General features: G+C 46.6%; 1 protein-coding gene across 2 annotated transcripts in view; it reads left to right on the forward strand.

The window, feature by feature from the left end:
* LOC143766347 (uncharacterized) overlaps window positions 1-26,876 on the forward strand; it is a 149,341-nt gene that overhangs the window by 96,311 nt on the left and 26,154 nt on the right. Inside the window, exon 1 of one of the 2 annotated variants that reach the window (XM_077253967.1) lies at window positions 14,795-14,867. The exons of the other annotated variant lie outside the window; for it this stretch is intronic. The gene's annotated coding sequence lies outside the window, so the exon portion shown is untranslated. Of the gene's footprint in view, window positions 1-14,794; window positions 14,868-26,876 lie in introns of those variants that run through there. 2 annotated transcript variants of the gene reach the window in all.

Consider the following 26,876-nt stretch of genomic DNA (forward strand, 5'->3'; position numbering starts at 1 on the left):
GGGAATCACCAGGTTCTTGGGAGGAAACACTGCATGTAGGCCAACATCAAGAATACCATCACCAACCCTCTCTCAATCTGCCATGTCCACCACCACCCCCGCTAGTTCCACCATAGGCAGCTCTCCAGTCCAGCTCACCCTACAAGAGACTCTCATTAGGAAAAGGAAGTACTCATCCTCTCATCTGCGTAAACGGGGTTTGAATGCCCACATTGCTAGACTAATCTAGTTAGAGATGATGCCCTACCGGTTGGTTGAAAGTGAAGCTTTCAAAGCCCTGATGGCCTACACAGTACCACGCTATGACCTACCCAGTCGACACTTTTTTGCGAGAAAAGCCATCCCAGCCCTAAACCAGCATGTCAAAGACCGCATTGTCCATGCACTCAGGCAATCGGTCAGTAGAAAGGTGCACCTTACAACAGATGCATGGACCAGTAGGCATGGCCAGGGACATTATGTGTCCATCACTGCGTACTGGGTTAATGTGGTGGATGCAGGGTCCACAGGGGACAGCCATAGTGGGACAGTTCTGCCTAGCCCACGGTCTAGGAAACAGTTGGCAGTAGGTGTTCGACACCCCTCCTCCTCCTCCAGAAGCGAAAGGTCGTCCACAGAGCGCAGTCACCCTACCACTCCATCCGCAGCTGCCAGTGTTGCACACGAGGTATCTCATTATGGAACAGCTAGTGGTAAGCGTCAGCAGGCTGTGTTGGAAATGAAGTGTTTGGGTGACAACAGACACACCGCGGAAGTACTGGCAGAGTACTTGCAGCAACAAACTCAGTCATGGCTGGGCAGTGTACATCTTGAGGCAGGCAAGGTAGTCAGTGATGAAGGAATTTTATGGCTGCCATAGCCCTTTCAGAACTGAAACACATACCTTGCCTGGCTCACACCTTGAACCTGGTGGTGCAGTGCTTCCTGAAAAGTTATCCAGGGTTACTAGCCCTGCTCCTCAAGGTGCGAAGACTTTGCTCGCACATCCGCCGGTCGCCCGTATTCAGCCGTATGCTGAACCATCAGCGATCACTGAAGCTTCCCCAGCATCGCCTAATAATCGACGTTGCAACAAGGTGGAACTCCACACTGCACATGCTTCAGAGGCTGTGCGAACAGAGGCATGCTGTAATGTATTTGTGGGAGGATACACATACATGGGCCGGCAGTTGGATGACAGACATGGAGTTGTCAGGTGTGCAGTGGTCGAAGCTACAAGACCTCTGTCAAGTCCTTCAGTGTTTTGAGGAATGCACACGGCTGGTAAGTGCAGACGACGCCATCATAAGCATGAGCATCCCACTAATGCATCTGCTGATGCAAAGTTTGACGCACATTAAGGAGCAGGCGTCTGCAGCCAAAGATGAAGGAAGCCTTGATGACAATCAGCCATTGTCTGCTCAGGGAACTCTCCTGGACGAGGTGGCGGATGAAGAGGAAGAGGATGATGGGGATGAATATTTATGGGAGGAGGATGCTTCTCAGGGGGCAATAGAAACTGGTGGCGTTGCAAGGTCAGGTACAGCAGGGGTGTCAAACTGCATTCCTCGAGGGCCTCAAACCATGCGTGTTTTCAAGATTTCCTTAGCATTGCACAAGGAGCAGGAATCATTATCTGTGCAGGTGGTTAAATTATCACCTGTGCAATACAAGGAAATCCTGAAAACATGACCTGTTTGCGGCCCTCGAGGAATGCAGTTTGACACCCCTGAGGTACAGGGTTTTTGCGGGAGACAAGTGATATTGATTTGCAAGAAAGTGCTCCTCAGCCCAGCACAAGCAGTGAATTGACACCTGGAACATTGGCCCACATGGCTGATTAAGCCTTGCGTATCCTAAAAAGGGACCCCCGCATTATAAAAATGATGACCGATAATGATTACTGGTTGGCCTGCCTCCTGGATCCACGCTACAAAGGGAAATTACAAAATATTATGCCACATGAGAACCTTGAACAAATATTGGCTACCAAACAAGCAACTCTTGTAGACCGTTTGGTTCAAGCATTCCCAGCAAACAGCGGCGGTGATGGTTCTCACACGAGCTGCAGGGGGCAACATGGCAGAGGTGTTAGAGGTGCACAAATCAGAAGTGGCGTTGGACAGAGGGGTTTTATGACCAGGTTGTGGAGTGATTTCGCAATGACCGCAGACACGACAGGTACTGCTGCATCAATTCAAAGTGACAGGAGACAACATTTGTCCAGTATGGTTACGAACTATTTTTCCTCCCTTATCGATGTTCTCCCTCACACGTCATTCCCCTTTGATTACTGGGCATCTAAAATAGACACCTTGCCTGTCAGGGCCGTGGTCTCCACCTAGCGCAAGCACCCGTGCGAGTGCCATTTGCCTAGACAGGTGGGTGTGCCCACTCTTGAGCGACGGCACTGGCACAGGGTCCCTCATAGTACAATGAAGTGTCTCTGACGGTAGGGGTGCACAACCAACGTCAGACACACCGTCGTAATATGCCAGTACCGCCGCCCACGAGAGTGTTCCCCCCAGCTCGAACAGTGCTCTACTACTTGCAATACTTACCTCTCCCTGCTCCACCACTGTGTAGTCTGTGCTGATAAATCCTTCAATGGCACTGCCAATACAAATTTGTTGACATGATAGATGATAGTTAAAATATACAGGGGCACTCGCCTCCATTTAGACCATTTAATACTTTGCGCCAACTACCACTGTCTGCTACTCAGCAGAGGAGCCCACCCCTGTACGTAGCTATGCCACCTGTTTATTTTTTTAAATTGTTTTGGCAGACATTTACCTCACTTTATTATTTTGGCCTATTAACTGTGTCAGACACTCCTTACAGTTGACCTCCACTGAACTATCCAATGCTGCCTGTGTACCGCTGTAAGCAATTTTAAACTGCATTGAGCCTACTTTTTTATTTTAGGCCTACTAAGCCTGTCTGCACCACTCCTTACAGTTGACCTCCACTGAACTATCCAATGCCGCCTGTGTACTCCTGTAAGCAATTTTAAACTGCATTGAGCCTACTTTTTAATTTTAGGCCTACTAAGTCTGTCTGCGCCAATCCTTACAGTGAACTCTGTAATTATAGGCCAGTAAGCTTAACCTCTACTGTGGGTAAAATCCTGGAGGGCATTCTAAGGGATGCTATACTGGAGTATCTGAAGAGGAATAACCTCATGACCCAGTATCAGCACGGGTTTACTAGGGACCGATCATGTCAGACTAATTTGATCAGCTTCTATGAAGAGGTAAGTTCCGGACTGGACCAAGGGAACCCAGTAGATGTAGTGTATATGGACTTTTCAAAAGCTTTTGATACGGTGCCACACAAAAGGTTGATACATAAAATGAGAATAATGGGGATAGGGGAAAATATGTGCAAGTGGGTTGAGAGCTGGCTCAGGGATAGGAAACAAAGGGTGGTTATTAATGGAGCACACTCGGACTGGGTCGCGGTTAGTAGTGGGGTACCACAGGGGTCAGTATTGGGCCCTCTTCTTTTTAACATATTTATTAATGACCTTGTAGGGGGCATTCAGAGTAGAATTTCAATATTTGCAGATGACACTAAACTCTGCAGGGTAATCAATACAGAGGAGGACAATTTTATATTACAGGATGATTTATGTAAACTAGAAGCTTGGGCTGATAAATGGCAAATGAGCTTTAATGGGGATAAATGTAAGGTCATGCACTTGGGTAGAAGTAATAAGATGTATAACTATGTGCTTAATTCTAAAACTCTGGGCAAAACCGTCAATGAAAAAGACCTGGGTGTATGGGTGGATGACAAACTCATATTCAGTGGCCAGTGTCAGGCAGCTGCTACAAAGGCAAATAAAATAATGGGATGCATTAAAAGAGGCATAGATGCTCATGAGGAGAACATAATTTTACCTCTATACAAGTCACTAGTTCGACCACACTTAGAATACTGTGCACAGTTCTGGTCTCCGTTGTATAAGAAAGACATAGCTGAACTAGAGCGGGTGCAGAGAAGAGCGACCAAGGTTATTAGAGGACTGGGGGGTCTGCAATACCAAGATAGGTTATTACACTTGGGGCTATGTAGTTTGGAAAAACGAAGGCTAAGGGGTGATCTTATGTTAATGTATAAATATATGAGGGGACAGTACGAAGACCTTTCTCATGATCTTTTTAATCATAGACCGGTGACAGGGACAAGGGGGCATCCTCTACGTCTGGAGGAAAAAAGGTTTAAGCATAATAACAGACGCGGATTCTTTACTGTAAGAGCAGTGAGACTATGGAACTCTCTGCCGTATGATGTTGTAATAAGTGATTCATTACTTAAATTTAAGAGGGGACTGGATACCTTTGTGGAAAAGTATAATGTTACAGGGTATATATATTAGATTCCTTGATAAGGCGTTGATCCAGGGAACTAGTCTGATTGCCATATGTGGGGTCGGTAAGGAATTTTTTTCCCCATGGTGGAGCTTACTCTTACCACATGGGTTTTTTTGCCTTCCCCTGGATCAACATGTTAGGGCATGTTAGGCTATGGGTTGAACTAGATGGACTTAAAGTCTTCCTTCAACCTTAATAACTATGTTACTATGTTACAGTTGACCTCCACTGAACTATCCAATGCCGTCTGTGTACCGCTGTAAGCAATTTTAAACTGCATTGAGCCTACTTTTTTTTTATTTTAGGCCTACTAAGTCTGTCTGCGCCACTCCTTACAGTTGACCTCCACTGAACTATCCAATGCCACCTGTGTACCCCTGTAAGCAATTTTAAACTGCATTGAGCCTTCTTTTTTATTTTAGGCCTACTAAGTCTGTCTGCGCCACTCCTTACAGTTGACCTCCACTGAACTATCCAATGCCACCTGTGTACCCCTGTAAGCAATTTTAAACTGCATTGAGCCTCCTTTTTTATTTTAGGACTACTAAGTCTGTCTGCGCCACTCCTTACAGTTGACCTCCACTGAACTATCCAATGCCGCCTGTGTACCTCTGTAAGCAATTTTAAACTGCATTTGGCCTACTTGTTTGGTTGGGCCTACTAACGGTGTCTGCCGCTCCTTGCTTTTCTCCTCCACTGAACAAAGCTGAGCTTCAATTTTCAGGCTTTCAGCCTATATTAGATATTTAACTGCATTTGGCCTACTTGTTTGGTTGGGCCTACTAATGGTGTCTGCCACTCCTTACTTTTCTCCTCCACTGAACAAAGCTGAGCTTCAATTTTCAGGCTTTCAGCCTATATCAGATATTTAACTGCATTTGGCCTACTTGTTTGGTTGGGCCTACTAACGGTGTCTGCCGCTCCTTGCTTTTCTCCTGCACTGAACAAAGCTGAGCTTCAATTTTCAGGCTTTCAGCCTATATTAGATATTTAACTGCATTTGGCCTACTTGTTTGGTTGGGTCTACTAACGGTGTCTGCCCCTGCTTGTTGTTCTCCTCCAATGAACAAAGCTGAGCTTCAATTTTCAGGATATATCAGATATTAAACTGCATTTGGCCTACTTGTTTGGTTGGGCCTACTAACGGTGTCTGCCACTCCTTCCTTTTCTGCTCCACTGAACAAAGCTGAGTTTCAATTTTCAGGCTTTCAGCCTATATCAGATATTTAACTGCATTTGGCCTACTTGTTTGGTTGGGCCTACTAACGGTGTCTGCCGCTGCTTGGTATTCTCCTCCACTGAACAAAGCTGAGCTTCAATTTTCAGCCTATATCAGATATTAAACTGCATTTGGCCTACTTGTTTGGTTGGGCCTACTAACGGTGTCTGCCGCTGCTTGTTGTTCTCCTCCACTGAACAAAGCAGTGCCGCCTGTTTACTCCTGTTACCAATTTTGAACTGCCTTTGGCCCATTTTATTATTTGGCCCTACTAACTGTGCCTGCCACTCATTACAGTTGTCCTCCACTGAACAAAGCAATGCCGCCTCTTTAGTCCTGTTACATTTGAACTGCATTTAGCCTACTTTATTATTTGGGCCTACTAACTGTGTTTCCTTCTCATCGTGCCCATTGCCCAGCCACTGCTAGATGAGTCTGCTGGTACATTGACCGAGACCACTACATTCCCCTTGCACTCTACACAGCCAGAATCTGACCCTGCTGAAAGTCAGGTTCCCCTTCCCGCATACTATACCACCTTTCACGGGGACAAAGAGGAAGGTGCAGATGAAAGTGCAGGTTCCTTCATCAGGTGGGGGGGCATACTTGTTGGCGACATCACTGGCACAAGGCCCCTCATAGTATGCAAAAGTGTCTCTGCCGGTGGGAGGTGCCTCTACTCATAAAGATCTCCATTTGTTCGCATGGTCATTGTGGTTCAAAAGTCATTATTTTTTTACTAATCTCTCTCAATTATTCCCCACAGAGGAGGAACAAGTAGCACTATGGGCATTAGAGGGTCTATCTGCTGAGCACAATAGCACAGGAGGTAAGATCCCTCCTTCTATTAGACCTCATCTAAGAAATTCCCTCTCCTCCTGTTCTTGGAAAGACAACAAGCAGTCTGTCTCTCTGATTATTACTTCATAGCTTGGGTACCCCAGACAGAAAAAAACCTAAGGAGATATAGAAATCCCTCCTCTAACACTCCAGACTTACTAGTGTCCGAGCGTGACAGTAAGCTTCTTCAAGATTAGGAGTTTCTCCATTTGTTGCAGGGGAAGAAAAAGGCTGCATTGGTAGCATTCGCATTAGTGGTACCTAATTTTTTAGAAAACTCAAAAGCAGATAACTGAAGAGTTGGTGGAAAATCTCCTCAAAACATATGAGGATCTTGGCCGTAACATATCCTTAAAGATTAATTTCTCCCCTTTGCATCTAGACTTTTTTCCATCAAACTGCGGATCACTGAGTGACAAGCACAGTGAGAGATTTCACCAAGAAACTGCTGCTATGGATAAAATATATCAATGAAAATACAATCCATAAATGGTTGCAGATTACTGTTGGACAATTGTAAGAGATGATCCAGTGCATGAGTACAAGAAACAAGCAAAAATGTGTCGTCACTCAATGGGGATCAAATTTTGTACAGCAATTTCTGTAACTGTTTATAATTTGTAAAAGTGTTTTAGCTTTTTGAGTTTCCTCTAAATAAATATCAAAAAATTGGCATAACAAAATATTCTGCATCTTTGTTTGCAAAACTGATGTTTCAAAGTACTGAAACTCATTATATAGAAGGATCTCCAAAGAAACATTTTGTTAATTATGCATACCTATGCAAAAAAAAGCCCACAAAATAAGCACAATAGCAAGTCTGGTAAATATATGAACAAGCAGAAAATAGAGTACATGCTAATAAATAAATACATGTATTTTTTTGAAACAATTCATTGCAAATACCAACATATAAAAACATATATAGTAGCCAAAAGAGGTGAAACAGTGACAATGGAAATAGAGTAAGATGAGCTGGAAGTGCTGTTTGTATTAGGATAGTGAAGGGGTTAATGAGTGCAAACAGTCAATAATTAAACATGACATAATAACCATCCTAGGAACAGTCAAAATTAGAATATAGATATTAAGCAAGTGCACATATGTCTGAAATGTTCAGTGTAGCACTATTTATAAAATGGATGTCCGACAGTCTATGCACTATGGGTAAGTGAGATATAAGAGCACATGCATTTTAGCCCACACCCTGAAGACAGACATAGTGATAAAGTATCACCTACAAATGTGTAAGCACATCGAATGACTAAGAGAAGGATGGTAGCAGCAAAACACACAGGTTAAGTATAACAGCAGTTACCCATTGGTGTAATTATTGCAGCACCCCACCTTGCTATACCCGACGTACGTTTCACTTTTAGTTGCTTCCCCCTCAGGATTGAAGATTCTTCAGATGCTCACTCAGGACATGCAGCCTCTGTGCAGGGCCAGTTACCTTCCTTTCCTGCTCTGCAGCAATCAGTTTGTTAAGTGTTCGGCTGGAGGAGAGAGAGCAGTTCTCTCAGTGATCAGGAAGGACACTGTCTCAGCGTTCTCCTCTGTCACAGAAGCCTGCCTCCAGTCGCACTCACTTATTAACAAGATTTTTTCTTGCTAAAAGTGTGTCTTAAAGTACAAAAATATGGTAAGCTCTAAAGTGAGTTCACTTTCTTATTTAAAGGGCCACTGTCACCCCCCTCCAGCCGTTATAAACTAAAAGAGCCACCTTGTGCAGCAGTAATGCGCCATTCTAACAAGGTAGCTCTTTTAGTTTTAGGTTCAAGTATACCCAAAATAAAGCATTTTGATACTTAGCCACAACACCGGTCTTTAGCCAGGGAGGCGGGTCCTCACTCCCCAGCTTGAACCGCTACTCTTCCGTCACTCCAATCTTCATGGGCTTTCGGCGCCACCCCCTCAGCGCTGTTTACGTTTCAAAATCGGCGCCTGCGCTGTGTACTACTGTGCTGCGCAGTAAGCTCTGGCCGTCTGACGTCCCAGCCAGGCTTGCACACTGCGCCTGTGCTGGCAGTGCGGCCACCCACCTTTGGAATCCCAGCCCCGCACTGTGCATAATGCATAACACAGTGCGGGGCTGGGATTACCAAGGTGGGTGGCCGCACTGCCATGGTTCATGTTAACTGCCAATTCTTTACTACATTTCACACTGAGGAAAGGACAACTTGAAGAAAACACTTTCCTATCTTCTTATAGCCTTCTCCTGCTTTCTGGGCCTCCACCATTTTAAGAGTGATGCTGTTTTTTGGCACAAGGTTAGAGGAGTTTTTATAAAGCTGGGAAATTTGTATCACCTGGCCCTTCATAACAATGATGATGAACAAGCCATAAACTTAACAAGTTAATTAAGATCTGAAACCTTGGATAAAGATATCTGAGTGTGCATATCTACAGGGTGCACAAACTTTAGCATCACTCCATTTCCCTTTTTGCAATTTTTCTCCTAAAACACAGTAGAAATGTGTCATCTTTAACCTTTGGCCTTTTAGAGATCATTTCATTTTCAACTTGCTTAACTGCTCATAACAGTAATTTTGACCAGGGGTGCCCAAACTTTTACATGCCACTGGAAATGCTTCATCCAGTTGGTGCTCAACTTTTAATAGGATCATGCTATAAATCTCAATGAGAGGTTCCATGAATTTCTTTGAGCTGCTATTGGAAATACTTTCCCAGTTATTGATGAACTCCTTGTCCTCAACAAAAGAAGAACATCTCACACATATCCACAATCCTCTCGGGATTAATTGTTTGGGAAGATCATTTTCCAGGAAAGCTTTGTTTTACCAGGTTTTGGTTAGTTTAAAAAGTACCGTATATACTCGTGTATAGGCAGAGATTTTCAGCACTTTTTTTTTTCAGCTGAAAACACCCCCCTCGGCTTATACACGAGTCATTGTCCAGAAAGCCGGCGGGAGAGGTGAGCGGGGAGCTGGCGGCTGTAGCACAGTGACAGATGCAGCCGTCGGCTTCCAGAAGACATCAATACTCACCCTCCGTTGCTGCATCTCTGAGTCAATCCCTGAATCTCTGTCCTGGCGCCGGCAGCTCTTCCTGTTCCTGTGCTCAGCGGTCAGGTGGTACTGCTCAATAAGGTAATGAACTCCCATAGGTGTGGAGCGCATATTCATTACCTTAATGAGTGGTACCACATGACCGCTGAGCACAGGAACAAGCAAGAGCTGCTGGCTCCAGGACAGAGAGATGCAGGGACGCACCCGGAGGGTGAGTAGGATGGGGGTGTGAGAGCCATGCGGGAGCATGGGAGCCATGCAGGAGTGTGGGAGCCATTCGCGACTGTGGAGCCATGCGGGAACGAGGGAGCCATGCAGGAGTGTGGAGCCATGCATACAGCAGGGCGAGCCACACATAGCAGGACAAAATGGGGGAGCCACATATCAAGACAGGACATGGTTGCCACACATAAAGGACAAAATGGGGGAGCCACACATACCAGAACAAGACGGGCAAGCCACACATAGCGGGACAGGGATGAGGGGACAATGCATACCCGGCTTATACGTGAGTCAATAAGCTTACCCAGTTTTCTGTGGCAAAAGTATGTGCCTCAGCTTATACTTGGGTCAGCTTATATTTGAGTATATACTGTCGATTTTTTATCAAAATGTTAAAATCCTTCATATTCTGAGCCCCAGAGCCGCCAGTTGTTGGTGCTTCGCTATTGAAAACTGGATTTATGGGACCGAGCCAAGAACGTTCGTGGCGTTTGTAGTCCTTGGTCTTTAGCAAGACACCCTGTGCGGAGCAAAGTATAATATTAGGAAGAAGGAAAAAGACAAAAGACGATAATACACAGATAGGAATAATAGAGAGGAAATATTGGATAACAAAACATGTGATTATCAGATGGGTCCATTGTTTCATAAAACATTTATTTATTAAACGAACCAAAACATGTTGGAACAAAGCTCCACTCCATACACTCACGGCTCCGCTCCATACACCTCGTACACTCACGGCTCCGCTCCGTACACCTCGTACACTCACGGCTCCGCTCCATACACCTCGTACACTCACGGCTCCGCTCCGTACACCTCGTACACACATGGCTCCTCTCCGTACACCTCGTACACACACGGCTCCTCTCCGTACACCTCGTACACACACGGCTCCTCTCCGTACACCTCATACACACACGGCTCCACTCCGTACACCCTGTACACTCACAGCTCCGCTCCGTACACCTCGTACACACACGGCTCCGCTCCATACATCTCGTACACTCACAGCTCCGCTCCGTACACCTCGTACACACACGGCTCCTCTCCGTACACCTCGTACACACACGGCTCCTCTCCGTACACCTCGTACACTCACGGCTCCGCTCCATACACCTCGTACACTCACGGCTCCGCTCCGTACACCTCGTACACACATGGCTCCTCTCCGTACACCTCGTACACACACGGCTCCTCTCCGTACACCTCGTACACACACAGCTCCGCTCCGTACACCTCGTACACACACGGCTCCTCTCCGTACACCTCGTACACACACGGCTCCTCTCCGTACACCTCGTACACACACGGCTCCGCTCCATACATCTCGTACACACACGGCTCCGCTCCGTACACCTCGTACACACACGGCTCCTCTCCGTACACCTCGTACACACACGGCTCCTCTCCGTACACCTCGTACACACACGGCTCCACTCCATACACCTCGTACACACACGGCTCCACTCCGTACACCCTGTACACTCTCAGCTCCGCTCCGTACACCTCGTACACACACGGCTCCGCTCCATACATCTCGTACACTCACAGCTCCGCTCCGTACACCTCGTACACACACGGCTCCTCTCCGTACACCTCGTACACACACGGCTCCTCTCCGTACACCTCGTACACACACGGCTCCACTCCATACACCTCGTACACACACGGCTCCGCTCCATACATCTCGTACACTCACAGCTCCGCTCCATACACCTCGTACACACACGGCTCCACTCTGTACACCCTGTACACACGCAGCTCTGCTCCGGAGAGCTCTCCAAGGTGTGATCACTCCTTTTTAGATGCAGACTAACGAGCAGATCTAATTTGATGCAGGTGTTACTTTGGGTATGAAAATTTACAGGGTGATTCCATAATTTTTCCCCTATGCTTGGTTAAAAAAGTAACCATTATTGACTTCCACATTTTATGTTCTTGATTTCTTTTAGTGTTTCTTAAAGAAAGAAAGTTGCCATTTGAAATGACTTTAGCATACCTCCCAACCGTCCCGAATCCCGCGGGACTGTCCTGATTTTGACAGTCAGCCCCGGGATCCCGGGAGGGACATTAGTTGTCCCGCACTGGTTGGGAGGTGTACATATCACCCAGTCCCTGAGCCCCTGCACCCGCCCGCAGAGAACTGCAGCATATTGGCTGCTCTGTGCGCACAGGCTCAGGACCTGTGATGAAGTCACAGGATGGGAGGAGTCAGGGGGTCACATGATCGGGAGGACCTCCGTGTACAGGACTCTGCTGGTTGTCATGACGCTGGAAGGTAAGCATGTGTGAGGTCAGGAGGTGTTTACAGTGTGGATGTAGCAGAGTCGTGTGTGTACAAGGTGTATGGATCGGAGCAGCGTGTGCAATGTCTATGGAGCGGAGCCGTGTGTGTACGAGGTGTACGGAGCGGAGCCATGTGTGTACGGAGTGGAGCCGTATGTGTACGAGGTGTACGTAGCGGAGCCGCATGTGCAAGGTGTATGGAGCAGAGCCGTGTGTGTACGAGGTGTACGGAGCGGAGCCGTGTGTGTATAAGGTGTATGGAGCAGAGCCATGTGTGTACGGAGTGGAGCCGTATGTGTACGAGGTGTACGTAGCGGAGCCGCATGTGCAAGGTGTATGGAGCAGAGCCGTGTGTATACGAGGTGTACGGAGCGGAGCCGTGTGTGTATAAGGTGTATGGAGCAGAGCCATGTGTGTACGGAGTGGAGCCGTATGTGTACGAGGTGTACGTAGCGGAGCCGCATGTGCAAGGTGTATGGAGCAGAGCCGTGTGTGTATGAGGTGTACGGAGTGGTGCCGTGTGTGTACGAGGTGTACGGAGTGGTGCCGTGTGTGTACGAGGTGTACGGAGTGGTGCCGTGTGTGTACGAGGTGTATGGAGCAGAGCCGTGTGTGTACGAGGTGTATGGAGCAGAGCCGTGTGTGTACGAGGTGTACGGAGCGGAGCCGTGTGTGTACGAGGTGTACAGAGCGGAGCCGTGTGTGTGCAAGGTATACGGAGCAGAGTAGCGTGTGCAATGTGTACGGAGCGGAGCCGTGTGTGTACGAGGTGTACGGAGTGGAGCCGTGTGTGTACGAGGTGTACGGAGTGGAGCCGTGTGTGTGCGAGGTGTACGGAGTGGAGCCGTGTGTGTATGAGGTGTACGGAGTGGAGCCGTGTGTGTATGAGGTGTACGGAGTGGAGCCGTGTGTATGAGGTGTACGGAGCAGAGCCGCGTGTGTATGAGGTGTACGGAGCGGAGCCACGTGTGCTAGGTGTATGGAGCGCAGTCGTGTGTGTTTGAGGTGTATGGAGCGGAGCCGCAAGTGCAGGGTGTATGGAGCGCAGTCGTGTGTGTACGAGGTGTACGGAGCGGAGCCGCATGTGCAAGGTGTATGGAGCGCAGTCATGTGTGTACGACGTGTATGGAGCAGAGCCATGTGTGTACGACGTGTATGGAGCAGAGCCATGTGTGTACGAGGTGTACGGAGTGGAGCCGTGTGTGTACGAGATGTATGGAGCGGAGCTGTATGTGTACAAAGTGTATGGAGTGGAGCCGTGTGTGTACAAGGTGTATGGGGAGGAGCCGTGTGTGTATGAGGTGTACGGAGCGGAGCCGTGTGTGTACGGAGCGGAGCCGCATGTGCAAGGTGTATGGAGCAGAGTGGTGTATATACAAGGTGTATGGAGCGGAGTCGCATGTGTACGAGGTGTACGGAGCGGACGCTGGCTGTGTCGGATCGGAGCAGATATTGCTCCTCGCTCTGACACTGACTGGCACAGGAGACACGGAGGTCTTTATCAGTGGCGAATCACAGCTGCAGCGACGTGAGCAGTCAGCGGCGCAGTTGGATGACACCATTCAGCGCAGTGGGAGTGGAAGCTGCCGGCTGCTGCGAGGGAGCGCGGTGAAAGGTGTTTGTGTGTAGTGATGGAGAAGGCAATGATGGGGGTGGGGTAACCATGTGTGGCCATTATACTGCACCCAGCATTTTGTGGGGCCATTATACTGTACCCAGCATTATGTGTGGCCATTATACTATACCCAGTCTCGTGTGGGGCCATTATACTGTACAAAGCATCATGTGGCGCCATTATACTGTATGGACCATCACGTGGGGCAAGTATACTGTACGCAGCATCATGTGGGGCCATTATACAGTATGGAGCATAATGTGGCCAATGGCCATTGTACAGTATGGAGCGTCATGTGTGGCCATTGTACAGTATGGAGCGTCGTGTGTGGCCATTGTACACTATGGAGCGTCGTGTGTGGCCATTGTACAGTATGGAGCGTCGTGTGTGGCCATTGTACAGTATAGAGCATCGTGTGTGGCCATTGTACAGTATGGAGCGTCGTGTGTGGCCATTGTACAGTATGGAGCGTCGTGTGTGGCCATTGTACACTATGGAGCGTCGTGTGTGGCCATTGTACAGTATGGAGCGTCGTGTGTGGCCACTGTACAGTATGGAGCGTCGTGTGTGGCCATTATACAGTATGGAGCGTCGTGTGTGGCTATTGTACAGTATGGAGCGTCATGTGTGGCCATTGTACAGTATGGAGCGTCATGTGTGGCCATTGTACAGTATGGAGCGTCGTGTGTGGCCATTGTACAGTATGGAGCGTCGTGTGTGGCCATTGTACAGTATGGAGCGTCGTGTGTGGCCACTGTACAGTATGGAGCGTCATGTGTGGCCACTGTACAGTATGGAGCGTCGTGTGTGGCCATTGTTCAATATGGAGCGTCATGTGTGGCCATATTTTTTTGTTCAGAATTATTGTTAACGAAACATTGTGATCAGAAGTGCTAAATGGGTGTGGTTGGGGCGTGGCTAGTTGTGAAATGGGTGTGGCCTAAAATTTGCCGCGGCGCGCCGCTGACTTTGTACCTCTTTCCCTTCCCACAAAGTTGGGAGGTATGACTTTAGTTTTGTGCCAGGTCTGTGATCTGCTTTTTTTCTACAAAATTAAACAACTGAATGAACATCCTCCAAGGCCGGTGATTCCATAATTTTTGCTAGGCGTTGTATAAAACCTCCTGACCCCGCACATAAACTTCCCCTCATCCAGCACCATGACAACCAGCACAGCAGAGTCCTGCATACACTGAGGCCCCTGATCATGTGACCCCTGACTCCTCCCCTCCTGTGACCTCATCACAGGTCCTGTACGCACAGAACAACCTTGGTCTGCAGCTCTGAGGGTGGAGGTAGGTGGTGGAGATTCCCCATTACTGGGCGCAGGGGGGGACATTAACTCCTTCAGCACTGAGACTTCTTTGGGGTCCCTGTGTGGTGTGAACAGTGAGGTAACAGCTGTGGACAGAATGCGGCTTCGCTGGTTCCACATTATTTCCAGTCAGACACCTGCAGGATGAGAGGACAGAAGCCCAGAGAAGTTCTCCCACAATGCGATGATTCCTCTCCCGGCTCCAGCACAATAATGTAGATACTAGTGATGAGGGAGCCGCTCTCCACTACTCGATCCGGCATCGGGGGCTCGGACAAGCTTGTTACTGGGGTATCGCAGGTGATGGAGCGCCGTGCTCGAGTTCCCAGACAATAAACATGCGGGGATTGCCCGCCATACATGGTGATGCTGCAGCCATGTTGGCCCCTGGTATTACTGTGACTGTCCGGCCGCATCACGTTATCGGGTTTATAGAAGACCCAGTGACGCGATGCTCGGCACACCGTCCTCAGGAAGCCGCTCAGGGAGAGCTGTTATAGGAGGGAGGGCTTAGATTGTTGTCAGCCCCCTAAGACCGGGGTCACAATTATCGTAGGAAAATACGGTCCGTTTTTTACGGCCGAGATACGCAGAAAAGTTCCTGAACAATGATCCGTATTCAACGCGAGGATGCAATTTTTTCTCCAAAAATTATCCGTGTGTCATCCGTACTTCTCGTGGGCTTGCAAAATGGACATGGAATGGATCCATGGGCTCAGTATCAGTGAGATACATATATATATATTTATATATTTATATTTAATACAGAGCTAGATAGCTTAAAAGCCGGTAATTCAATTGCCGGCTTTTGCTATCTCCTTATCAAACCCGACAGGATATGAGACATGGTTTACATACAGTAAACCATTTCATATCCCTTATATTTTTACATATTCCTCACTAATAATGTTAGTAGTGTCTGTGTGCAATATTATGGAGCTCTAGGTGTTAAAATAAAGGATTAAATCATGGAAAAAACTGGCGTGGGCTCCCGCGCAATTTTCTCCGCCAGAGTGGGAAAGCCAGTGACTGAGGGCAAATATTAATAGCCTAGAGAGGGACCATGGATATTGGCCCCCCCGCTTGCTAAAAACATCTGCCCCCAGCCACCCCAGAAAAGGCACATCTGTAAGATGCGCCTATTCCAGCACTTAGCCTCTCTCTTCCCACTCCCGAGTAGCAGTGGGATATGGGGTAATAAAGGGTTAATGTCACCTTGCTAATGTAAGGTGACATTAAGCCTGGTTAATAATGGAGAGGTGTCAATAAGACGCCTATCCATTATTAACCCCTTCCCGACCTGTGACACAGCGTATGCGTCATGAAAGTCGGTGCCAATCCGACCTGTGACGCATATGCTGTGTCACAGAATGATTAACTCCAATTTCACCCGACATGCAGGGACAGGGGGAGTGGTACTTCAGCCCAGGGGGGGTGGCTTCACCCCCCCGTGGCTACGATCGCTCTGATTGGCTGTTGAAAGTGAAACAGCCAATCAGAGCAATCTGTAATATTTTACCTATGAAAATTGGTGAAATATTACAATCCAGCAATGGCCGATGCTGCAATAGCATCTTCCATGGCTGGAGACCCCGATCTGCCCCCCCCACCGACTGACGGCGGTGATCTGCAGCCGCTGTCAGTGTTCCGTACCCCTCCGTCCTGTACTAAGCGCTTCCCTCTCCCATCCGACTCTCCCCCATCCTCCACTCTGCCCCCCCCGCTGTCCGATCGCACCCCCCCATACTTCCCTAGTCCCGGTGTCCTCGGTCTTCTCGCATGGGCGCCGCCATCTTGGAAAATGGCGGGTGCATGCGCAGTGCGCCGTCCGAATCTGCTGGTCGGCATATTCGTTCCTTGCACATTTTGATCGCTGCGATAGGTTCTATCACAGCGATCAAAATAAAAAAGATAGTAAATAACCCCCCCCCCTTTATCACCCCCATAGGTAGAAACAATAATAAAATACTGAAAATATATTTATTTTTGTTTTTCTGTTAGGATTAGAGTAGGGTTAGGGGTAGGGTTACGGTTAGGGGTAGGGTTGCAGTTAGGGTTGCACTTAGGGTTGCACTTAGGGTTGCACATAGGGATAGGGTTGCACTTAGGGATAGGGTTGCACTTAGGGATAGGGTCGCACTTAGGGATAGGGTTGCACTTAGGGTTGCACTTACGGTTGCACTTAGGGATAGGGTTGCACTTAGGGTTGCACTTAGGGATAGGGTTGCACTTAGGGATAGGGCTGCACTTAGGGATAGGGCTGCACTTAGGGATAGGGATGCACTTAGGGTTGCACTTAGGGTTAGTGTTGCACTTAGGGTTGCACTTAGGGATAGGGTTGCACTTAGGGATAGGGTTAGAATTAGGGTTAGGGTTACAATTAGGGTTAGAGTTAGGGTTAGAATTAGGGCTAGGGTTGGAATTAGGGTTAGAATTAGGCTATGTGCACACGGTGCGGATTTGGCTGCGGATCCACAGCGGATTGGTCGCTGCGGATTCGTAGCAGTTTTCCATCACGTTTACAGTACCACGTAAACCTATGGAAAACCAAATCTGCTGTGCCCATGGTGCGGAAAATACAGCGCGGAAACGCTGCGTTGTATTTTCCGCAGCACGTCAATTCTTTGTGCGGATTCCGCAGCGTTTTACACCTGCTCCATAATAGGAATCCGCAGGTGAAATCCACTCAAAAAACACTGGAAATCCGCGGTAAATCCGCAGGTAAAGCGCAGTGTGTTTTACCTGCAGATTTTTCAAAAACAGTGCGGAAAAATCCGCACACAAATCCGCAATGTGGGCACATAGCCTTAGGGTTGGAATTAGAGTTAGGGTTAGAATTAGGGTTAAAACTAGGGTTAGGGGTGTGTTGGGGTTAGGGTTGGGATTAGGGTTAGGGGTGTGTTGGGGTTAGTGTTGGAGTTAGAATTGAGGGGTTTCCACTGTTTAGGCACATCAGGGGGTATCCAAACGCGACATGGCGCTACCATTGATTCCAGCCAATCTTGCGTTGAAAAAGTCAAATGGTGCTCTCTCCCTTCCGAGCCCCGACGTGTGCCCAAACAGTGGTTTACCCCCACATATGGGGTAACAGCGTACTGAGGAGAACCTGGACAACAAATTTTGGGGTCAAATTTCTCCTGTTACCCTTGGGAAAATAAAAAATTGCAGGCTAAAAAATCATTTTTGAGAAAAGAAAAATTATTTTTTATTTTCATGGCTCTGCGTTATAAACTTCTATGAAGCACTTGGGGTTCAAAGTGCTCACCATACATCTAGATTAGTTCCTTTGGGGGTCTAGTTTCTAAAATGGGGTCACATGTGGGGAGTTTCTACTGTTTAGGCACATCAGGGGCTCTGCAAACGCAACGTGACGCCCGCAGAGCATTCCAACAAAGTCTGCATTTCAAAATGTCACTACTTCCCTTCCGAACCCCGACGTGTGCCCAAACAGTGGTTTACCCCCACATATGGGGTATCAGCGTACTCAGGAGAAACTGGACAACAACTTTTGGTGTCAAATTTCTCCTGTTACCCTTGGGAATATAAAAAATTGCGGGCTAAAATATAATTTTTGAGAAAAGAAAAATTATGTTTTATTTTCATAGCTCTGCATTATAAGCTTCTATGAAGCACTCGGGGGTTCAAAGTGCTCACCACACATCTAGATTAGTTCCTTTGGGGGTCTAGTTTCTAAAATGGGGTCACTTGTGGGGAGTTTCTACTGTTTAGGCACACAGGTGCTCTCCAAACGCGACATGGTGTCCGCTAATGATTGGAGCTAATTTTCCATTCAAAAAGCCAAATGGCGTGCCTTCCCTTCCGAGCCCTGCCGTGCGCCCAAACAGTGGTTTACCCCCACATATGGGGTATCAGCGTACTCAGGAGAAACTGGACAATAAAATTTGGGTTCCAATTTCTCCCGTTACCTGTTGTTATCCAGTGGAAGAGGATCTCAGGAATTTCAGCTAAGTCCGCAAACACAAAAAACCAGCTCATAGGGAGGTAGTAACTTGGCTGACCGTATACCTGATCCTAGCCCACAACTAAAAGCAGCCGGGGAACATACCTACGTTGATTCTAGACGTCTCGCACCAGCCGGAGAACTAACTAACCCTTTCAGAGAAAAGGAGATTGAAACCACACAATTAGGTAGACAATAAGAATAAAACTTAATTAATATCAATTATAATAACCCCAGTGGAAACAATAGAAATGAGTGGGGACCACTCTGACCATAAGAAGAAGACACCATTCACCTAGAACAAGGATAGCAGTCCCAGAAAAGGAAAACCAGAGCAAGGAATGTGTAATCATATAAATTTTATTAGTAGTAATGATACATACAATTAAAAAGTGCACTTGTTGGATAATAAATTAAAACAAAAATTGTCAGACAGATATATAAGCCACATAGGCTTGCGGTGTGCCACAAGGTTTAAAAATGGTAAAACAATAATTAAGTATGTATGTCTCCCCAATAATTAAAAGAACTAACAAAAGTGAAGATAAAAAATAATTAATTAAAAGGAAGTAACCCTAAATGGGGTTAGAAAGTGCCAAGTGTGAAAAAAGTGCAACAATGTGCAAAATATGCAAACATGTGCTCAATATAACTTAATAGTCACACAAGAGGTATAAGCTTCACTTTTGTTAGTTCTTTTAATTATTGGGGAGACATACATACTTAATTATTGTTTTACCATTTTTAAACCTTGTGGCACACCGCAAGCCTATGTGGCTTATATATCTGTCTGACAATTTTTGTTTTAATTTATTATCCAACAAGTGCACTTTTTAATTGTATGTATCATTACTACTAATAAAATTTATATGATTACACATTCCTTGCTCTGGTTTTCCTTTTCTGGGACTGCTATCCTTGTTCTAGGTGAATGGTGTCTTCTTCCCTTTCAGAGAAAATAAGACCTCACTTGCCTCAAGAGAAGTGTACCCCAAAGTTATAATACAAGCCCCCAACAAATAATAACGGTGAGGTAAGAAGAAAAGACAAACGGAAGAATGAACTAGATTCAGCAAAGAGAGGCCCACTAAATAATAGCAGAAAATAGGAAGCGGACTTATACGGTCAGCAAAAACCCTACCAAAAAATATCCACGCTGATTATCCAAGAACTCCCACACCGACTAACGGTGTGGGGGGAGAATATCAGCCCCCTAGAGCTTCCAGCAAAATCAGGAATCACATTTTGAACAAGCTGGAGTAAAATGAGAACAATGCAAATAGACAAAAATACAAAAGCAGGACTTAGCTTATCTTGCAAATATCAGGAGCCCAGTAGACAGGAGAAAACAGACATGGACTGATTACATCGATTCCAGGCACTAGACTGAGTTTCCAGGAAGTCTAAATAGGAACACCCAAGACCTAACGAACCAGGTGGGTACCAACCTGGGGAAAGATAATCCAAGTGCCATACCGCTAGTGACCACAAGAGGGAGCCAAGAAATATAATTCACAACAGTACCCCCCCTTTAAGGAGGGGTCACCGAACCCTCACCACGACGACCAGGGTGATCAGGATGGGCAGCGTGAAAGGCACGAACCAAATCGGCCGCATGAACATCAGAGGCGACCACCCAGGAATTATCCTCCTGACCATAGCCCATTCCATTTGACCAGATACTGAAGCCTCCGTCTAGAGAGACGAGAATCCAAGATCTTCTCCACCACGTACTCCAACTCGCCCTCAACCAAGACCGGAGCAGGAGGGTCAACAGCAGGAACCACAGGCACAACGTACCGCCGCAACAAAGACCTATGGAACACATTGTGAATGGCAAACGACACCGGAAGATCCAAACGAAAAGACACCGGATTAAGAACTTCCAAAATTTTATAAGGACCAATAAAGCGAGGCTTAAACTTAGGACAGGAAACCTTCAGAGGGACATACCGAGAAGACAACCAAACCAAATCCCCAACACGAAGTCGGGGACCCACACCGCGGCGGCGGTTGGCAAAACGCTGAGCCTTCTCCTGTGACAACTTCAAGTTGTCCACCACATGATTCCAAATCCGCTGCAACCTATCAACCACGGAATCCACCCCAGGACAGTCAGAATGCTCAACATGACCTGAGGAAAAACGAGGATGAAAACCAGAGTTGCAGAAAAATGGCGAAACCAAAGTAGCGGAACTAGCCCGATTATTGAGGGCAAACTCAGCCAATGGCAAGAAGGTCACCCAATCATCCTGATCCGCAGAAACAAAACATCTCAAATAGGCCTCCAGCGTCTGATTAGTTCGCTCCGTTTGGCCATTAGTCTGAGGATGAAAGGCAGATGAGAACGACAGATCAATGCCCATCTTAGCACAAAAAGATCGCCAGAATCTGGACACAAACTGGGATCCTCTGTCAGACACGATATTCTCAGGAACGCCGTGCAAACGGACCACATTCTGAAAGAACAAAGGAACCAGATCGGAAGAGGAAGGCAACTTAGGCAAGGGCACCAAATGAACCATCTTGGAAAAACGATCACACACCACCCAGATGACAGACATTCCTTGAGACCCCGGAAGATCTGAAATAAAATCCATGGAAATGTGTGTCCAAGGCCTCTTCGGGACGGGCAAGGGCAAAAGCAACCCGCTGGCACGAGAACAGCAAGGCTTAGCCCGAGCACAAGTCCCACAGGACTGCACAAAAGAACGCACATCCCGCGACAAGGAAGGCCACCAAAAGGACCTAGCCACCAAATCTCTGGTACCAAAAATCCCAGGATGCCCTGCCAACACCGAGGAATGAACCTCGGAAATAACTCTGCTGGTCCATTTATCAGGAACAAACAGTCTATCCGGTGGACAAGGGTCAGGTCTACCAGCCTGAAATCTCTGCAACACACGTCGCAAATCAGGAGAAATGGCCGACAAGATTACTCCCTCTTTAAGAATACCAGCTGGTTCTGAGACTCCAGGAGAGTCAGGCACAAAGCTCCTAGAAAGAGCATCAGCCTTCACATTCTTCGAACCAGGCAGGTATGAGACCACAAAGTCAAAACGGGAGAAAAACAACGACCAACGAGCCTGTCTAGGATTTAGGCGCTTAGCAGACTCGAGGTACATCAAATTTTTGTGATCAGTCAAGACCACCACACGATGCTTAGCTCCCTCGAGCCAATGACGCCACTCCTCAAATGCCCACTTCATAGCCAACAACTCCCGATTACCAACATCATAGTTCCGCTCAGCAGGCGAAAATTTCCTAGAAAAAAAAGCACAAGGTCTCATCACAGAACAACCAGAGCTTTTCTGCGACAAAACAGCCCCTGCACCGATCTCAGAAGCGTCCACTTCAACCTGAAAGGGAAGTGAGACATCAGGCTGGCACAAAACAGGCGCCGAAGTAAACCGGCGCTTCAGCTCCCGGAAAGCCTCCACGGCTGTCGGAGCCCAATTAGCACAATCAGAACCTTTCTTGGTCATATCCGTCAAAGGTTTAACGACGCTAGAAAAATTAGCAATAAAACGACGGTAGAAATTAGCAAAACCCAAGAACTTTTGAAGACTCTTTACAGACGTGGGTTGAGTCCAATCATGAATAGCTCGGACCTTGACTGGGTCCATCTCCACAGTAGAAGGGGAGAAAATGAAACCCAAAAAGGAAACCTTCTGCACACCAAAGAGACACTTTGAGCCCTTCACAAACAAAGCATTATCACGCAAAACCTGAAAGACCATCCTGACCTGTTTTACATGAAAATCCCAATCATCAGAAAAAAACAGGAAAGTGGTGACCACGGCACTCAGGGATTCTTGGGAGGTGCTCAAGTTGGGGATCCAACCCGTAAATGTAACTGAAAATATACTTGGCACTCAGGAGAAATTTGTTGCAAGATTCAAAAGTAGATTTTTATTTTGGTGCATCCAGCTCAACATATAAACGTTTTAAGCGTCTCCCTGCTTAGCAGCGCAGCGTCTACATCGCCCCTGGCAGCGGTATCGTTCAGCGCTCCTCACCCTGCGAGTACCTCGCTTTGCTATAAGCGCCTCATACTGCCCTTCATTGTCTCAGGCGCCTTGCGCTCCCGCTCCCTGGCTATACACCCAGTGTGTGACCCACACACACCACCCATGGTCTCCAGCTTTGACAACTATATCTGATGAAGGTCTCAGTTGTCGAGACCGAAAACGTTTATATGTTGAGCTGGATGCACCAAAATAAAAATCTACTTTTGAATCTTGCAACAAATTTCTCCTGAGTGCCAAGTATATTTTCAGTTATCAGAAAAAACCAGGATATCATCCAGATAAACAATCATAAATTTATCTAGATACTTCCGGAAGATGTCATGCATAAAGGACTGAAACACTGAAGGAGCATTAGAGAGCCCAAAAGGCATCACCAAGTATTCAAAATGACCTTCGGGCGTATTAAACGCAGTTTTCCATTCATCTCCCTGCTTAATGCGCACAAGGTTGTACGCACCACGAAGATCTATCTTGGTGAACCACTTGGCACCCTTAATCCGAGCAAACAAGTCCGACAATAGTGGCAAAGGATACTGAAATTTGACCGTGATTTTATTCAGAAGCCGATAGTCTATACAAGGTCTCAAAGACCCGTCCTTCTTGGCCACAAAGAAAAATCCCGCACCAAGAGGGGAAGAGGATGGACGAATATGTCCCTTCTCCAAAGACTCCTTTATATAAGAACGCATTGCGGCATGCTCAGGTACAGATAGATTAAATAATCGTCCCTTAGGAAATTTACTACCAGGAATCAAATCTATAGCGCAGTCACAGTCCCTATGAGGAGGAAGAGCACTGGACCTGGACTCACTGAACACATCCTGATAGTCCAACAAATACTCAGGAACTTCAGAAGGAGTAGAAGAAGCAATTGACACCGACGGGGAATCGCAATGAATTCCCTGACAACCCCAACTAGACACAGACATAGCCCTCCAATCCAAAACTGGATTATGGGTCTGTAACCATGGCAGACCTAAAACGACCAAATCATGCATTTTATGCAGAACAAGAAAACGAATCACCTCCCGATGTTCAGGAGTCATGCACATGGTCACTTGTGTCCAATACTGCGGTTCATTCTCCGCCAATGGCGACAGGACTAACAACCTTTGTTAGGCGTTTTGAGCATGCTGAGATAACATGTGTAGAATCACCACAGTAAAAACACAACCCATTCTGACGTCTATGATTTCGCCGTTCGGTTCTAGTCTGAATTCTATCACATTGCATTGAGTCAGGTGTCTGTTCAGACAACACCGCCAGAGGATTAGCGGATTTGCGCTCCCGCAAACGCCGATCAATCTGAATGGCCAGAGCCATAGAATCATTCAGGCTTGCAGGAATGGGAAAACCCACCATCACATTCTTAATGGCTTCAGAAAGGCCATTTCTGAAATTTGCGGCCAGAGCACACTCATTCCATTGAGTAAGCACGGACCATTTACGAAATTTTTGGCAATACACTTCAGCTTCATCCTGGCCCTGAGAGATAGCCAGCAGCGCTTTTTCTGCCTGAATTTCAAGATTGGGCTCCTCATAAAGCAATCCGAGCGCCAGAAAAAACGCATCAATATTTGCCAAAGCCGGATCTCCTGGCGCCAATGAGAAAGCCCAATCCTGAGGGTCGCCACGCAAAAAGGAGATAACAATTTTAACTTGCTGAGCTGAGTCTCCAGACGAACGAGGTCTCAAAGATAGAAACAATTTACAATTATTCCTAAAATTCCTAAATTTAAATCGGTCTCCAGAGAACAGCTCAGGAATAGGTATCTTAAGCTCAGACATAGGGCTACTAGTAACAAAATCCTGAATGCCCTGCACTCGTGCAGCAAGCTGATCCACACTAGTAATCAGAGTCTGAACATTCATGTCTGCAGCAAAGCTTCAAGCCACTCAGAGATAAAGGGGAAGGAGAAAAAAAAACAAAAAAAACCTCAGAACTTCTTTTCTCTTAATCCCGCTTCTGCAATGCATTAAATATTCACTTTTTGGCCTGGAATACTGTTGTGATCCAGGGGAAGAGGATCTCAGGAATTTCAGCTAAGTCCGCAAACACAAAAAACCAGCTCATAGGGAGGTGGTAACTTGGCTGACCGTATACCTGATCCTAGCCCACAACTAAAAGCAGCCGGGGAACGTACCTATGTTGATTCTAGACGTCTCGCACCAGCCGGAGAACTAACTAACCCTTTCAGAGAAAATAAGACCTCACTTGCCTCAAGAGAAGTGTACCCCAAAGTTATAATACAAGCCCCCAACAAATAATAACGGTGAGGTAAGAAGAAAAGACATACGGAAGAATGAACTAGATTCAGCAAAGAGAGGCCCACTAAATAATAGCAGAAAATAGGAAGCGGACTTATACGGTCAGCAAAAACCCTACAAAAATATCCACGCTGAATATCCAAGAACCCCCACACCGACTAACGGTGTGGGGGGAGAATATCAGCCCCCTAGAGCTTCCAGCAAATTCAGGAATCACATTTTGAACAAGCTGGAGTAAAATGAGAACAATGCAAATAGACAAAAATACAAAAGCAGGACTTAGCTTATCTTGCAAATATCAGGAGCCCAGTAGACAGGAGAAAACAGACATGGACTGATTACATCGATTCCAGGCACTAGACTGAGTTTCCAGGAAGTCTAAATAGGAACACCCAAGACCTAACGAACCAGGTGGGTACCAACCTGGGGAAAGATAATCCAAGTGCCATACCGCTAGTGACCACAAGAGGGAGCCAAGAAATATAATTCACAACAGTTACCCTTGGGAAAATAAAAAATTCCGGGCTAAAAAATCATTTTTGAGGAAAGAAAAATTATTTTTTATTTTCACGGCTCTGCGTTATAAACTTCTGTGAAGCAGCTGGGGGTTTAAAGTGCTCACTATGCATCTAGATAAGTTCCTTTGGGGGTCTAGTTTCCAAAATGGGGTCACATGTGGGGGAGCTCTAATGTTTAGGCACACAGGGTCTCTCCAAACGCGACATGGTGTCCGCTAACGATGGAGATAATTTTTCATTCAAAAAGTCAAATGGCGCTCCTTCCCTTCCGAGCCTTGCCGTGCACCCAAACAGTGGTTTACCCCCACATATGAGGTATCGGTGTACTCAGGAGAAATTGCCCAACAAATTTTAGGATCCATTTTATCCTGTTGCCCATGTGAAAATGAAAAAATTGAGGCTAAAAGAAATTTTTTGTGAAAAAAAAGTACTTTTTCATTTTTACGGATCAATTTATGAAGCACCTGGGGGTTTAAAGTGCTCACTATGCATCTAGATAAGTTCCTTGGGGCATCTAGTTTCCAAAATGGGGTCACTTGTGGGGGAGCTCCAATGTTTAGGCACACGGGGGCTCTCCAAACGCGACATGGTGTCCGCTAAAGATTGGAGCCAATTTTTCATTCAAAAAGTCAAATGGCGCTCTTTCGCTTCCGAGCCCTGCCGTGCCCCCAAACAGTGGTTCCCCCCCACATATGGGGTATTGGCGTACTCAGGACAAATTGGACAACAACTTTTGTGGTCCAGTTTCTCCTTTTACCCTTGGGAAAATAAAAAAATTGTTGCTAAAATATCATTTTTGTGACTAAAAAGTGAAATGTTCACTTTTTCCTTCCATGTTGCTTCTGCTGCTGTGCAACACCTCAAGGGTTAATAAACTTCTTGAATGTGGTTTTGAGCACCTTGAGGGGTGCAGTTTTTAGAATGGTGTCACTTTTGGGTATTTTCAGCCATATAGAACCCTCAAACTGACTTCAAATGTGAGGTGGTCCCTAAAAAAAATGGTTTGTAAATTTTGTTGTAAAATCACTGGTCAAATTTTAACCCTTATAACTTCCTAGCCAAAAAAAAATTTGTTTCCAAAATTGTGCTGATGTAAAGTAGACATGTGGAAAATGTTATTTATTAACTATTTTGTGTTACATAACTCTCTGGTTTAACAGAATAAAAATTTAAAATGTGAAAATTGCAAAATTTTCAAAATTTTCGCCAAA

The sequence above is a fragment of the Ranitomeya variabilis genome, chromosome 4, assembly GCF_051348905.1.
Source record: "Ranitomeya variabilis isolate aRanVar5 chromosome 4, aRanVar5.hap1, whole genome shotgun sequence".
Taxonomy (NCBI): Eukaryota; Metazoa; Chordata; class Amphibia; order Anura; family Dendrobatidae; genus Ranitomeya; species Ranitomeya variabilis.